Raw genomic sequence first — 12366 nt, 5'->3', positions numbered from 1 at the left:
TGATTTTTTTATTTTATGTATTAAAAACCCACCCATACAACTTAAAAAAAAAAAAAATAATATTTAAGTTTTTTCTATGAAAAATTATCCAGCCGATCGCTTTTGGTCTGATCATAATGAAGCAACGACCTCATCATCTGGGGCGTGGTAACATTGCCAACACACTCAGAGGTGATGATCGCTTCATTGTGATACGCAAGCCCATTCACCACAACAAGGTAACGATCACGAAGGGGAATTGACACTTGTATGTGCCTTTTTTTTTGTTTTGTTTTTGCAGCCACAGTGCAGCACCAGAGGCCAGAAAAATTAGGCATGTACACATGCCTGAAAAATAATGTTATTGTTGCAGCCGCTGTTGTAGCAGCGGCTGGAAAAATGTATGTTTTCAAGGCAGAAAGGTGACTAAAACATTGCGGCTTGAACCCTAGTTGGTGGCGGAGAATTCACGAAAGTCATTCAGTATGCAGACATTAAATACAGCAGCGTGGGGACCATTTTGAGGCCAAGGCATGTCATCAGGCCTTTTGTTAGTCAAACGTATCCCCCTCTGTCAGTCCCTTCGGGATCCATGCCTCATTCATCTTAATGAAGGTGAGGTAATCAACACTTTTTTGACCGAGGCGACTTCTTTTGTCAGTGAAAATGCCTCCTGCTGCACTGAAGGTCCTTTCTGACAGGACACTTGAAGCAGGGCAGGCCAGAAGTTCTATCGCAAACTGGGATAGCTCAGGCCACAGGTCAAGCCTGCACACCCAGTAGTCAAGGGGTTCATCGCTCCTCAGAGTGTCGATATCTGCAGTTAAGGCGAGGTAGTCTGCTACCTGTCGGTCGAGTAGTTCTCTAAGGCTGGATCCCGAAGGGCTGTGGCGATGTGTAGGACTGAAAAAGCTCTGCATGTCCTCCATCAACAACACATCTGTAAAGCGTCCTGTCCTTGCCGCCGTGGTCGTGGTAGAAGGAGGATTACTTTCACCTCTTCCCCTGTTAGATTCCCGTTGTGCTGTGACATCCCCCTTATAAGCTGTGTAAAGCATATTTTTTAGTTTTGTTTTGAACTGCTGCATACTTTCTGACTTTCGGTAAGTTGGTAACATTTCCGCCACTTTCTGCTTATACCGGGGGTCTAGTAGCGTGGCCACCCAGTACAGGTCGTTCTCCTTCATCTTTTTTATACAAGGGTCCCTCAACAGACATGACAGCATGAAAGACCCGATTTGCACAAGGTTGGATGCCGAGCTACTCGTTCCTCGTCCTCACTGATGTCATTGACGGTCTGTTCTTCACCCCAGCAACGTACAACTCCACGGGTCCCAGATAGGTGACAACAACGAGCACCCTGGGATGCCTGCTGTGGTTGGTCTTCCTCCTCCTCAAAGCCACATTCCTCCTCTGACTCATCTTCCTCATACTCCTCTTGCAGCGTTGCCGCAGGTCCGGCAAGCGATGATGACAAGGCTGTTTCTGGTGGTGATGGTGACCACAACTCTTCCTCTTCACGCTCATCTACGGCCTGATCCAGCAATCTTCGCAGGGCACGCTCCAGGAAGAAAACAAATGGGACGAGGTCGCTGATGGTGCCTTCGGTGCGACTGACTAGGTTTGTCACCTCCTCAAAAGGAGGCATGAGCCTACAGGCATTGCGCATGAGCGTCCAGTAACGTGGCAAAAAAATTCCCAGCTCTGCAGAGGCTGTCCTAGCACCCCAGTCATACAAATACTCGTTGACGGCTTTTTCTTGTTGGAGCAGGCGGTCGAACATTAGGAGTGTTGAATTCCAACGTGTCGCGCTGTCGCAAATCAAGCGCCTCACTGGCATGTTGTTTCGGCGCTGAATGTCTGAAAAGTGCTGTAAGCCTGGGTACTTAGACACAAAGCGTTGTTGTCACCACCAGACATCTGAGAAGCTCTGACAGACGTCCTTCAGAACCTCCTCCTTGAGGTTCCTTTTGTTTTGCTTTCATTTTCTCATCTCGTTAGCCTCTCTCAGCTGTCATGTAGTTGCACTGATTGCATCCCTTTAAATCCCTTCCCATACTGCATAACTTTGCGGTTTATACAACTTCCTGGAGTGTATCCACGCTGGATGCTACTACTGAGTCTTCTACAGATAAGTTTTGTTCATTCATTTGTATTTCCCTGTTTGCTGGATCCCAGGTGACCCTGACTCCCTCCGTATCAAGTGTAGGGAGCCGGTGGTCGTGTCCCCTCACTATTATAGGGTGTTCAGGTGTTATACAGTCGAGGTACGAGGATATGCGATCATCTACCATTGATTTTTTTGCATAGGCTGAGCAGTTAGAGAGAGAGCCAGGTCTGTTGCAGGGCTATCCCTTTGGTTCCTTAGTTTTGTATCCAGTCAGTCGGATCTTCATTTTGTGTCTTCTAGTTTTTTGTACACCTTCCGTGACATTATAAACCGCCAAAACCGTCTTAAGCATGAATCCGGTTTCAACCTTAATTGACCGCATGCAGGGTCTTTCACTGGAGGTAGAAGATCTCCGGAAAACTGTCTCTCAGTTTGAGGTGACCGTTTCTGCTTGCGTTCATGGAATTTGTTCTGAGCCTAAAATCTCGCTTCCGGATACGTTCTCCGGGGGAAGTGATAATTTTGTTCATTTTAGAGAGGCTTGCAAACTCCATTTTCGCTTACTTCGCCATTTCTCTGGTGATGAGGAGCGGAGGGTGGGGATCATCATCTCGCTGCTCAGGGATAACGCTCAGTCTTGGGCCTTTTCGCTGCCGGTGGGGGCACGGCCCCTCCGTTCAGTGGATGAATTTTTTTTAGCCCTGGGTCAGATATATGATGATCCGGATCGTATTGCTCTGGCTGAGTCTAGACTACGTCTTTTATGCCAGGGTAAACAATCCGCAGAGATATACTGCTCAGAATTTCGGAGATGGGCAGCTGATACTGCTTGGAATGATGCTGCACTCCGACGTCAATTTTGCCATGGTCTTTCAGAGGGATTGAAAGATGCATTTGCCTTTCATGAGAGACCTACCTCCTTGGACTCTGCCATGTCTCGGGCCGTTCGTATTGACAGGCGTCTTAGAGAGAGAGAGGAGAGATCACTCCTTCCTGTCATACTCAGTCCAAGGACAGTGCGGCGGTCTCATTCAGTGCACAGGGGTCTCAGTCGCTCTCAATCCCTTCTGAGCAGGGGCCCATGCAGCTGGGTTTGCTTGCCTCTGAGATTAGAGGATTCAGCTCTCATGGGAAGGTTTGTTTCTGTTGTGGAGGTATAAATCATTTGGCAAATGTTTGTCCCTCTAGGACAGTGGTCGGCAAGCCGCGGCTCGCGAGCCACATGCGGCTCTTTTGATCCTTCACTGTGGCTCTTTGGTTCGGGCTGGCGGGTGGGCGGCCGCGCAGCCATATCGCGCTGCTCAAGCTGCTTGTAAATTGTCCATCATGCGCCTGCTGCCCCGTCTGTCTGCTCCTTCCACTTTATGAATGAAGCAGGCAGGCGGGGCAGGAGGCGCATGACGGAGGGAGAGATGTCACGCTGCGCACAGCAGCAGAAGGGCGGGCAGCGTGGCTCTAGTTCGGCTGCCCACTGTGAGGAGGGGTGGAGTGGTGAAGAGGCCGCCGCTCAGGAGGAACGAAATGTTCTGCAGCAGAAAGGTAGGACCTGCCCCCGGTGTGTGCACTGCACCGGCCCCGCCGCAAGTGTCCCTGCCCCCTTCCTTCCCCCCACTAATACATTACTTACTGGAAGGCACTTATGGGGGATATCTGTGGATGGCTCACTTATGGGGGATATCTGTGGAGGGCACATATATAGCATCTTATGCTATATATGTGTCATCCACAGATATCCCCCATAAGTGCGTCATCCACAGATATCCCCCATAAGTGCGTCATCCACAGATATCCCCCATAAGTGCGTCATCCACAGATATCCCCCATAAGTGCGTCATCCACAGATATCCCCCATAAGTGCGTCATCCACATTACATCCACATCTGCAGACAAGTTTAAGAAAAGTAAAAAATGATAAAGATAAAATGAAATAATAATCAAGATCCAAATAAAAGAAAGTACATATAAAAGTATTCAAAAACACACTCTGGGCTCATGCCCACGAATGTAAGGGCGCCGTGCCTGTGCTGCGGACCGCAAATAGCGGTCCGCAATGCACGGACACAGACCATGGGGCAGCTGCATGAGGATCGCGGACCCATTCACTTTAATGGGGTTCGCGATCCGCATCCGACTGCCCGCACCGCAAAAAAGTAGCACATGCTGAAGTGAATGGGTCCATGATGCGGGCTGCACACGGCCGTGTGCAGCCCGCATCATGGACCCATTCACTTCAATGGGTCCAGGATCCAGGATCCAGGATATGAGTGCTACAGTGTGCTTCCGTGGTGCTTCTGGCTGTGCCTCCGCACCGCAAAAAAGTAGTGCATGCGCCCGGATCCTGGACACATTGAAGTGAATGGGTCCTTGATGCGGGCTGCACACGGCAGTGTGCAGCCCGCATCATGGACCCATTCACTTCAGCATGTGCTACTTTTTTGCTGGCACACGGTCGTGTGCATGAGCCTAATAGTCCTCACTGGTACTGTTGATGCAATATTTTAGGTTTTAAAAATGTGGCTCTCGAAAGAAATTCCAATCGTGGTTTTGGCGATATTTGGCTCAGTTGACAAAAAAGGTTGCCCACCACTGCTCTAGGAGATTCAGGCAGTTTTTTGAGAGTAATAAAGAAACAAAAAGAAAAAAATCCTCTAAAAACGTTCCATCTGTTACTATTGGCAAGGTTGATGCGGAAATTGAAGGTTTTCCGTTTGCTTGTAGTTCCCGTTTTGTCCTACCTGCCAGGGTGGCGCTAGAGAGCAAGAATATTTTTTGTGAGATTTTTGTGGATAGTGGAGCAGCTGTCAATCTTATTGATAATCAATTTGCTATAACTCATGGTTTCCAGGTATGCACTTTGGAAAAGGATATACCTGTTTTTGCTATTGATTCCGTTCCACTCTCTCAGAAATCGTTAAAGGGCATAGTTCACAATATCCGTTTGATTGTGAGTGATGCTCATGTTGAGGATGTGTCATGTTTCGTCCTAAACGGGTTGCCTACTCCTCTAGTGTTGGGGCTACCCTGGCTCACTAAACATAACCCCACCATTGATTGGCAAGCGAGGCAACTAAATGGTTGGAGTGACTTTTGCAGAGAGAATTGCCTCACGACATCTGTTTCAGAGGTTTCTACTAAGACTGTACCATCTTTTCTCTCTGAATTTTCGGATGTGTTTTCTGAGAGTGGTGTTCAGGAATTGCCCCCTTACAGGGCCGTCTTTACCAAGGGGCAAAAGGGGCAGCTGCCCCGGGCCCAGTTGCTCCTGGGGGGCCCAAGGCAGCTGCCTCTTGAGCCCTGCTAGCCACTGCCCCGGTTGTCAGGCTGTCAGCTACACAGGGGGTGCTGCCATACTATGCAATGCCTGCCGGCACTGAGTCCAGCTAGCAAACTGTGTCTTTGAGAGCTGTGAGTGTGATCTAGGACCTTAGATGACATCATCACCATGTGACCAGTAACCTAGCAATATTACTGGTCACATGGCTATGAGGTCATCACAGGTCCTATCAGGAGTGTTGTAGGAGAAGTTTGGCTTTTTTTTGTGAAGATTACATCAGAAAAAGGTGACAGGGCCTGTTATACTAATATACTGTAAACTGCTGTATAGTGTGGGGGCCTGTATACTGTGGGGGGGCCTGTATACTGTGGGGGGGGGGCTGTATACTGTGGGGGGGCTGTATACTGTGGGGGGGGGGCTGTATACTGTGTGGGGGCCTGTATACTGTGTGAAGGGCTGTATACTGTGTGAGGGGCTGTATACTGTGTTGGGGGCTGTATACTGTGTGGGAGCCTGTATACTGTGGGGGGGCCTGTATACTGTGGGGGGCCTGTATACTGTGTGGGGGCCTGTATACTGTGGGGGGGCTGTATACTGTATACTGTGGGTGCTGTATAGTGTGGAGTGCTATACTGCTGTACTGTATAGTGTGGGGTGCTGTATCGTGTATAGTTTGGGGTGCTGTATACGGTGAGGTGCTATACTGCTCTACTGTATACTGTGAGGTGTTGTATACTGTGGGGTGCTGTATACTGTGGGCTGCTATACTGTGGGGTACTGTATAGTGTGGGGTGCTATACTGCATACTGTGTGGTGCTGTTAGCCAGCACTAGCTGTCGCTGACACATGAAATTACCGGCTCTTACCTCACCGAGGCCAGAAATTTCGGTGACACATACCTTCCGTCAATGACGGATCCTTGCACCTTCCTACAATGCCTAACCCTATTAAGTGTAAAGGGCGGCCTCACTTCAACAAATGGCATTTATCATGTAGAGAAAGTTAATACAAGGATTCTCCATATTGGCTCGTTTCCATCACATTATACACTGCTCGTATCCATGGTTTTGACCACTCTGCATTCCAGCAGCGGTGGCCGTGCTCGCACACTATAGGTAAAGGTGTTGGCCTATGCACACCTCCAGCCTTTCCCTATAGTGTGTAAGCACGGCCACCGCTGCTGGAATGCAGAGTGGTCAAAACCATGGATACGAGCAGTGTATAATGTGATGGAAAAGAGCCAATATGGAGAATCCTTGTATTAACTTTCTCTACATGATAAATGCCATTTGTTGAAGTGAGACAACCCCTTTCACCCCTTAAGGCCCCTTTCACACGGGCGAGTATTCCGCGCGGATGCGATGCGTGAGATGAACGCATTGCACCCGCACTGAATCCTGACCCATTCATTTCTATGGGGCTGTGCACACGAGCGGTGATTTAGAGAAATGAATGGGGTTGCGTGAAAATCGCAAGCAAGTGTGGATGCGGTGCGATTTTCACACACGGTTGCTAGGTGACGATCGGGATGGGGACCCGATCATTATTATTTCCCCTTATAACATGGTTATAAGGGAAAATAATAGCATTCTGAATACAGAATGCATAGTAAAATAGGGCTGGAGGGGTTAAAAAAATAAATAAAAAAAATTAACTCACCTTAATCCACTTGTTCGCGGAGCCGGCATCTTGTCTGTGTTTATCTGTGAGCAATAGGACCTTTGATGACGTCACTACACTCATCACATGGTCCATCACATGGTGATGGATCATGTGATGGACCATGTGATGAACGCAGTGACGTCATCAAAGGTCCTATTGCTCACAGGTGAAGACAGAAGAGATGCCGGCTGCACGAACAAGTGGATTAAGGTGAGTTAAATTATTTTTTAACCCCTCCAGCACTATTGTACTATACATTCTGTATTCAGAATGCTATTATTTTCCCTTATAACCATGTTATAAGGGGAAATAATACAATCTACACAACACCTAACCCAAACCTGAACTTCTGTGATAAAAACTGAACATCGGAACGCAATCGCAGTCAAAACTGACTGCAATTGCGTACCTACTCGCGCAGGTTTGCACCGGGACGCATCCGTACCTAATCCGGACACGCCCGTGTGAAAGAGGCCTTAAGCATAAATGTCTGGCAGGAAATTTACCAAATCGTAACCTCCTCATATTGCACATAATCTACAGTATAATTAAAAGGGTTGTCCTACCATAATGACCTATTGCCTATCTACAGGATCGGTGATAAATATCAGATTGCTGGGGTCTGACTGCTGGAACACCCACTGATCATGAAAAAAGGGGCCGATCTATGTACACAAGGGTCTTAAAGGGGTCCTGTCACTTCAGTAAGTGGCATTTATCATCTAGAGAAAGTTAATACAAACCACTTACTATTATACTGTTATTATCCATATTGCTTCCTTCGCTGGCTGGAATCATTTTTCCATCCCATTATACACTGCTCGTTTCCATGGTTACAGACCATCCTGTAATCCTTTAGTGGTGGTCATGCTTGAAAACTATAGGCAAAAGCATCAGCCTCTCTGGTGGCCGGGACCATAGGAGCACACATAGGCTAGTGCTTTATCCCAGAGTGTGCAAGCACAACCACCACTGATGGATTGCAGGGTGTTCTGTAACCATGGAAACGAGCAGTGCATAATGGTAAAATGAATCCAGCCAGCCAAGGAAGCAATATGGATAACAATATATTAGTAAGTGGCTTGTATTAACTTTCTCTACATGATAAATCCAACTCCAATCAGACACTTATCACCTGTCGTGTCATAGCTGTTTCACCTTTTCACATTCCCTATCCTTAAAGGTTTTCTTTGGGTGTAAAAAAAAATAAAATGTAAATTAAAAATCTCCGATCCTGCGTCACAAGATAAGGTGCCTGTTTTCTTGATTGGTTCAAAGAAAAGTTAAGTAAATTTTTTGAGGAAATTCACTCCAAAAAAATCGAAAAAAAGCAAACCCCAGAAAGCTAAAAAAAACAGTCTAAACTGAGACGTTCGTTGTCTTCTTACTTTTCATCTGTACAGATTGTGTCTGACGAGGAGAACTCAGATGACTCTGATCCTGATGTCTCAGAGGGTTTTTTTTTCTCCAGAAAGATAAAGCTGCTAGACTTATTAAAGCTGTTAAAAGTTTGGTGGAGAAGGACGATTCTCATAAGGTGACAAAATAAATAAAAATACCTTATTTTATTTCCCCTGTAAAAAAGCTAAAGTGCTACTTAGTCACCCTGAGTTAAAAGTTCTGTTTCTGAGCAAGGCAAAGACTTGATTATGGGTCTAGATTTGGGGCAGTTTATAAACTTTGATCCAATGCCTAAGGAAATGCCACCTAAAGTTGACATAGGCCAAAAAAATCCATCTTTTCTACCAACGATTGACCTTAACCATAAAGAGGATGCTGTGCTGTGCAGAAGCTATAAAATTTCTGCTGCAGTATCTAAAGCATCACTCGCTGTCGTACCAGTGGCAAGAGCCCTTTAGCTCTGGTTAAAGGGGTTCTCCGGGAATTAAAAAAATGAAAATACTTAAATATTACTTTATTATAAATATATTCCCAAATACCTTTCATTAGTTATAATGGCTCATTTTGCCTGGGGAGCAATCATCAGGGGAAACAAAATGGCTGCCATCCTATTAGTACCCCCTTAACCTGTCCTAATCACACAGGACAAGTTACTTCACAACATCCTCCTCTCTGCTTGTCAGGGATTATGATCCTAAATACACATGATAAAATCTTCAGCTGAATCTCTGTAGGAATGAAGTTCATGAAAGGTGAAGTATGGAGAGAAGGTGGGGGTATAATAATGAGCAGCAGCACTTGTATGCAGTCTCCATTACCATAGCAACACATTACCACAGTCTGTCGTCTCTGTATTTCATGTCTCCTTATGAACTCCATTCCTCCAGAGCTTCAGCTGAAGAGCATATCAAACTGCATTCAGGATCATAGTCCCTGACAAAGCAGAGCAGAGAGGAATATGAGGCAGCTCTTTAGCTCAGTGTTGTGAAGTAACTTGTCCTGCTGTGTGATTAGGACAGATTTTGTGTGTACTAATAAGACAGCAGCCATTTTATTTCTCCTAATGATTTCTCCCTAGACAAAACCAGCCACTATAACTAATGAAAGGTATTTGGGAATATATTTATAATAAAGTAATATTTAAAAATTTTCATATTCTTAATTCCTGGAGGACCACTTTAAGTCAAATTGGTCAAGACCTACTGGATGGAGTAAGAGAAAAAAATCTTTGTCCAGTTTAAAATTGGCAGCAGATATTCTTTGTGATTTTCTCGTAGACACACTGGGGCTGTTAATTATGGTTGATGGGCTCTCTGGATAAAACCATGGTCGGGAGATGTAGCCTCCAAGCGACATTTTTGTACTCTGCCCTTCCATCTCTCTAGCTTGTTTGGCGAAGAACTTAAAGATGTCTTGCGAAATCTCAGTGAATAGAAAGGCAATTCTCTTACCTAGGTTCCAAGGGAATTCATGCCACAGCCTTTTTGTTCGCAAAGAGAAATAGTCAAACCTATCGCGGGTTTGGAAGGCAACGTTCCAGGGCTGCCACTGGGAACCAGAGCTCTTTCTTTCCCAAGAAATACAAGAAAACCCAGTTCTGACACCAGCCTTGCTCTGCCGCCTGTAGGTTCCAGATTGCAAGAATTTGCTCACCTTTAGCAAATGTCACCACTCATTTCTGGGTCTTGTCCACAGTCCAAGAAGGTTACGCACTAGAGTTCAAAACCCTGCCTCCAAACAAATATGTCAGTATTAGTGTCGAGCAAATCAAAGTATCCCAAGTGTACTTTGATTTTAATTTCAGGAAAACTTCAATTCACCACAAAGCCAAATTTCCTCATTCTTAAAATCAATTTTTCCTAAAATGGTGGGCAAAAATAAAAAAAATTATACCCACGTCATCCACTTGCTTGCATAGAGACTATCTGCTCCTGTCTTGATTGAAGAAAACCCGCCAACAGACCTGCGAAGAGCGTGATGACCTCACCACTTGATCATGCTGGGCACACACGACATCATTCATTCCCTGATTGATCCCTGAACGACTAAATGTGAATGTGCTGAATGCGGCATCTGAGGGGTTAAATGACAGGGAGTGGAGCGATCACCATTTCCAGTCATTGTGCCATACAATGGAAAGCGATTTGTGATGGAGTAATTCGTAACAAATCTAATTTCTTGTTGAAGTTCGGCAAGGCAGCCGAATTGAATTTTTCGAAACTTTGCTCATCTCTAGTCACCATGTCTGCAGGAAAACATCATGTTCAAGACCTAGTTTCTAGCAAAATAAGTCCTGAAAGAAGTGACAAAGCGGAATTTTGGAGTTAATTATTTTTGCGGTTCCCAAACCAGACGGCAGATGGAGACTAATGATACATCTTCTATTTCTAAACAAGTATCTGAAGAAAATCTTTTCCAAGATGGAATCCATAAGGTTGTGTAAGACACTCTCCTGTTTCGCGGTCCAATGGGGCCCCCAGGAATTCTCGTGGGGCTCGGCCTGCGGGGGACCCCATTGGAATAGCGGGACAGGTCACGTGGCAGGATTGTGGCAGTCATAGCATCGCTGCCTTGCGTGCAATATGAGGGAGATGAAAGTGATATATCTGGCCCTGAAACACTTTCAACTTCTGGTGAACAAAGGAATATAAATACAGACGGACAATCTGGTCTGTGTGTTCCACCTCAACAAGCAAGGGGGCCCCAGGTCAATGACACTAGCGAAACAGTGTCAGAAAATCATGAACTGGGCACAGTGACGTTCTGTCAAAATCTCAGCAGTACACACTCAAGCAGATGTACTGAGTCAAAACGGGCATACCTGCCCATGATGAGAACATAGTGCTTCCACTTTACACATAACTAATCAGACCACACATGGAGGACTGTGTACAGTTCTGGGCTCCTGTGAACAAGGCAGACATAGCAGAGCTGGAGAGGGTCCAGAGGAGGGCAACTAAAGTAATAACTGTAATGTGTGGAGTACAGGTCCCAGAAAGATTGTCAAAATTAGGGTTATTCACTTTAGAAAAAAGACGACTGAGGGGAGATCTAATTACTATGTATAAATATATCAGGGGTCAGTACAGAGATCTCTCCCATCATCTATTTATCCCCAGAACTGTGACTGTGACGAGGGGACATCCTCTGCGTCTGGAGGAAAGAAGGTTTGTACACAGACATAGAAGAGGATTCTTTACGGTAAGAGCAGCGAGACTATGGAACTCTCTGCCTGAGGGGGTGGTGATGGGGAGTACAATAAAGGAATTCAAGAGGGGCCTGGATGTATTTCTGGAGTGTAATAATATTACAGGCTATAGCTACTAGAGAGGGGTCGTTGATCCAGGGAGATATTCTGATGCCTTTTCAGCTAATATGAGGCAAATTGGCTTCTACCTCATGTTTTTTTTTTTGCCTTCCTCTGGATCAACTTGCAGGATAACAGACTGAACTGGATGGACAGAGGGCTTTTTTCAGCCTTATAAACTATGTTACTATGTATGAACCATTTTAGAGCCGGGAGAATGGTGACTCAATCAGACAATGTTCCACCAGATCATCAGTGGAGTTGGAGAGCCAAAAATTGATCTAATGGCAACCAGAGAGAATTCGAAACTGCCACTATTTTGCTCTGTTTACAAAAAGGATCTTCGGTACGCGGTAAATGCCCTCTCTCTGCAGTGAAAGAATCTCTTTGTCTACATCTTTCCCCCTCTCCCACTAATACAGAGGGTGGTTGCCGGTGACCTACATGTACCTTATTGTGCAGGAAAGGGTTAAGCAATTTCACAGAACATCTACAGTGTGGAAGTCGCATGGAGTCTATAAAAACGCCCAACCTGAGTTTCTCCTCGTTTTCTGCTTCTTCTGGGGCAGTAGCTCTATTTCCTCCTAAAGGGTTTTATTTTGTATCCACCAAATGTGTATACTTAATAAAATA

General features: G+C 45.7%; 2 pseudogenes; one reads left to right on the top strand and one right to left on the bottom strand.

Annotated features, from left to right (window-relative positions):
* LOC120992024 overlaps window positions 1-12366 on the bottom strand; it is a 363844-nt pseudogene that overhangs the window by 152233 nt on the left and 199245 nt on the right.
* The window catches only part of LOC120992027, a 207837-nt pseudogene that overhangs the window by 37447 nt on the left and 158024 nt on the right, over window positions 1-12366 (top strand).

The sequence above is a fragment of the Bufo bufo genome, chromosome 2 (assembly GCF_905171765.1).
Source record: "Bufo bufo chromosome 2, aBufBuf1.1, whole genome shotgun sequence".
Classification (NCBI taxonomy): domain Eukaryota; kingdom Metazoa; phylum Chordata; class Amphibia; order Anura; family Bufonidae; genus Bufo; species Bufo bufo.
Note: the sequence above shows the minus strand (reverse complement) of the source record. Positions and strands in the feature narration are given on the sequence as shown.